This window comes from Erinaceus europaeus, chromosome 3 (genome assembly GCF_950295315.1).
Source record: "Erinaceus europaeus chromosome 3, mEriEur2.1, whole genome shotgun sequence".
NCBI classification, from domain to species: domain Eukaryota; kingdom Metazoa; phylum Chordata; class Mammalia; order Eulipotyphla; family Erinaceidae; genus Erinaceus; species Erinaceus europaeus.
In genome coordinates, this window is record NC_080164.1 from 155,637,739 (window position 1) to 155,642,286 (window position 4,548).

Below are 4,548 nucleotides of genomic sequence, written 5' to 3' on the forward strand. Positions count from 1 at the left end.
GATTATGCTATCTTGGATATGAGGGTGATCTGCCTGCGACATCTGTCACCCCATTGAATCAACCTTGGGTTGATTCAGCTGATCTGGCTGGCTAGGCAGGTATCCCCTTCCTCCCTCACCACTCCGTGTGCGTCCCTCCCGAAGCTGCCTGCTTGGTCAAAGAGGACAGCCTTCTCCGAATAAAGACAGACTGGTCTTCGGTCGGTTGAGGGTAAAGGAGTAGCTGCGCTCCCCTGCTAGAACCTCCAAATAAACTCTCAAGATTATGCTATCTCCCCAGCTATATTAGTCAGCAGTCCATGTATTTCATTTATGCAATGATGTGGAGTAGCTCTGAAATAGTTTGCCCACGTTACACACTTGAAACACCTTGAATTACTCCAGTCTGAGATCATTTCTAAAATCCAGCCTGCCAGCTAACAAGCCACTGTGATCACAAATGATAACTTCTCACATTTGTTACGCTCTTTAGTAACACCTTAGATGTTTTATTATTATAAAAAATAATTATCTATAGACATTGAATGAGCCATATCTGCTGCATTCCCACTAATAACCTGGACAGGTGCTTCAGCGCCTCCATACCTTAGTGTCCAGATTTGGTTTTTGCATATGAATGTTGCATCAATAAAATGCAAGAATCCATTCACCTGACATAGACACAGAAATTAATAGCTGGACATCACTGTTACAAGCTGTATATTGTATGCCACAGGGCATCTTCCACTTACCTTCTAGAAAGTTGTCTGTCCAAGTTGTCAAAATGAAGAGTTGAAGGTGCGGTCCACCTGAGTGTCCTGGTACACTGGGTGTCACTGCACACCAGGCATTGGGATGCCACAGGAAAAGGACAGAGCCCCAACATATAAACTGGGAAAATGACTTCCCTCAGTCCTTCCAGAAGTGGCTTATGGGAACTGGATCATTAGCTATTTGTGTGTAAGTCAGCCTTTCAGTTTATCAATGAATAAGTCAGACTTTCAAATTATAAGTAGATTAATAATGAGAACTGTAGCTGCCGCTGGATATTTGAGTTTCTGGGAGTAAGTGATGGTATCTTTGGTGTGAGTTCATTTTATGTAATGTATGCATTCCTGAAGACTCGGCATTATTCAAAGCATGTGTTATGCAACTCAAAGCAAGCTTTCCCACATTAATAAGCTTAAAATCTGGAAGAGTGTGTCCCAGAGCAAATTAATCTACACCCAATTGTGTAACTTTCCTTTAATGGTGATTTTCGTTTCTCCTGCTTGGTCTCTGATATTGTGCAGAAATCTACTAAATAATAAGCAGATCATATCACACTGGCTGCTAGGTCTTCTTTAAAGCCTCCATGACATTTCAAGTCTGGAGCAAGTGCACTGCTCTTGGTGCTTTGTTTGCACCATCACATTGTGAATGCTCAGACAACATGGTCAGAGGATAGCGAGGAAGTATTTTCAATTACACTAATCACACACTAGTCACCAGAATCACTTGACGAAGTTCTAAACCCTGAATATAGCAGCCTAGTTCATAAAAAGGTGGCAAAAAGAAGCATTTTTTAAATGTATTTATTTCTAAAATAGAAACACTGACAAGACCATAGGATAAGAGGGGTACAATTCCCACTACCAGAGCTCCGTGTCACATTTCCTCCCCTGATACCTTTCCTATTCTTTAACCCCGTAGGAAGAATTTTTTGTTTTAGAACCAAAGAACAGTTCATTTTCCTGAGCAATTCTGAAATTGAACAACTCCCCCCCCCTTTTTTTTTAATTTGGGGCTTGGCTGAGCTCATCATAAGAAAGGAATACATACATAATCATATACTCATAAATACAATTCACTCAAAATATAATTGTACTGCAATTTTGGAATCCTTTGCTTCTTTTTTTTAACCAGAGCACTGCTCAGCTCTGGCTGATGGTGGTACAGGGGATTGAACCTGGGACTTTGGAGCCACAGGCATGAGAGTCTCTTTGCATAACCATTATGCTATCTACCCCTACCCTGGAATCCTTTGCTTCTCAAGGTGGGGACTGCGGAAAGACCTTGATTTGGAAACCACCAGAAAGATGTTTAATTTAGTTTTTGGCCACTTTTTAGTTGTATGGTACTAAGTTTCCTCATCTATAAAATGTGAACAAGGACCTGTCATATAGGGTGATTCCAAGGGTGGATAATAGTATTTGCCAGAGGGTGTCTGAGCCGTGGCTTCCTGAGAGGAGTGGCTGGAACTGGCCATATATTTACACTCCTGTGCTTATCAAGATCTTTAATTCATCATGAATGATTTGTCATCAGAAGAAATTCAACTGAGGGCTACTGACTTTACTAATGAGTCTATGGAAAGTACAAAGAGAATCCTTGGCTTAGACATTGAGTCTCAGGATGCAGGAATCAAGACTATCACTATGCTTAATGAACAAGGAGAACAACTAAACCACATAGAAGAAAGCATGGACTGGGAGTTAGGCGGTAGTGCAGCGGGTTAAGCGCAGATGGCGCAAAGCACAAGGACTGGCATAAGGATGCTGGTTTGAATCCCCAGCTCCCCACCAGCAAGGGAGTTGCTTGACAGGTGGTGAAGCAAGTCTGCAGGTGTCTCTCTTTCTCTCCCCCTCTCTGTCTTCCCTTCCTCTCTCCATTTCTTTCTGTCCTATCCAACAACGACAACATCAATAACTACAACAATAAAAGAACAACAAGGGCAACAAAAAAGGGAAATAAATAAATATTTTTTTAAAATCTTTAAAAAAAGAAAAAGAAGGCATGGACCAAATAAAGACATGAGAGAGGCAGAGAAGACTATCACAGAACTCAACCAGTGCTGTGGCTCTTGTGTCTGCTCATGTAATAGGACAAAGAACTTTGAGTCTGGTAAAGCCTATAAGACTACATAGGGAGATGGTGGATAGAGCCCTCTGGGCAGTGCAGTATCTAATCAGCTAGGCCAAGTGAGATGGCCACGCCACAGTAAGCAAGCACAGGAGCAACTGGTGGGTACATAAAACGTACTACTAATGACGCAAGAACAGATGAAATGGAAGAGAACCTGACTCAAGTGGGCAGTATGCTAGGAAATCTGAAAAACATGGCCCTGGACATGGGCAATGAGATTGATGCTCAAAATCAACAAATCAAACGAATCACAGAAAAGGCCAACACCAACTAAGATAGTATTAACATTACTAATGCCAGAGCAAAGAAATTCATTGACAGCTAAAACCAGTGCTGTACTTTATCATTTATTCAGTTCTCTAGTTCTTCCTTCAAAGTCATAACCTTTTCAGAGTTTGAAAATTTGGTTTTATACACCTCTAATCAGGAGATAATGAAGAAGATAATGAAGGTATAGTAGCCCCAACACCATGTTATTATTATTATTATTTATTTATAAAAAGGAAACACTGACAAAGCACTGACAAGAGGGGTACAACTCCACACAATTCCCACCACCAGAACTCCATATCCCATCCCCTCCCCTGATAGCTTTCCTATTCTTTAACCCTCTGGGAGTTTGGACCCAAGGTGGGATGCAGAAGGTGGAAGATCTGGCTTCTGTAATTGCTTCCCTGCTGAACATGGGTGTTGACTGGTTGATCCATACTCCCAGCCTGCCTCTCTCCCTAGTGGGTGGGGCTCTGGGGAACCAGAGCTCCAGGACACATTGGTGGGGTTGTCTGTCCAGGGAAGTCTGGTTGGCATCATGCTAGTTTCTGGAACCTGGTGGCTGAAAAGAGAGTTAACACATAAAGCTGCCGGGCTAGTGTGGGGGTGGCTCTTCCCAGGCGCATGCTCTCTGGGTTGGAAAGAACTCTACTGGAGCCAGCCTGGGCTGCTACTCACTCAGCGATGCAGGAGAGACAGCCTTGAACTTGTGGCAGAGTGGTAACGCAATCTTTATTGATGAGAGAGACAACACTTTTATAGGATACAACTGGAAGTGGCAAGTTGGAAACGGAAATGGCTAGGAAAGGGGGTGGAGAAAGGCAAAAGCAGGCTGGGAAGGTATAAACGGCCTTAGCAACTGTTGCAATGGTTTTAATTGGTGAGATTAATGTTACCCTGCAGGCAGGGCAGGTTTCAAAGAAGATAGATCAAAGGAATGGAATGAGTGGGGATCTTTCAGGCAAAACAATGATTATGTAAATAGGCCATAGTATCAGCAATGCAGGGTGGAGCAGGGGGAGCTGGCTTAATGCCAGACACAAAGCCAAACAAGTTGTTGACTAATCATGAACCTAAAGGCTGTAGTAGTGCAGATGAAGAGTTGGGGGGGGGGTCTCTGTTTTGTAGATAGCTAATGGCATATTTTAGTTATATTCCAAAGGGCCTGTGGCTATACTAGATTTTTTTTTTTCCCCTGAGTCTGAAATCTGATATGCAGGTGGATACAAGTTATTATCTGGGGAGATGATGTCATGGCTGGCAGAAGGACCAGAAAGCTGGATCAGGGAAGAGAGTAGCTCCCAAATATGGGAAAGGTGTATAAATATTGCTGACTGTAAACCCCATCAATTTGATCTGATCTGGAGCCCATATTCAGCTTAGGAGCCTATGTGA

At 42.7% G+C, this 4,548-nt stretch overlaps 1 pseudogene; it reads left to right on the forward strand.

Annotated features, from left to right (window-relative positions):
* The first annotated feature begins 2,255 nt into the window (after positions 1 to 2,255).
* On the forward strand, positions 2,256 to 3,319 carry LOC103113271 (synaptosomal-associated protein 23-like; annotated as a pseudogene).
* The last annotated feature ends 1,229 nt before the right edge of the window (positions 3,320 to 4,548 follow it).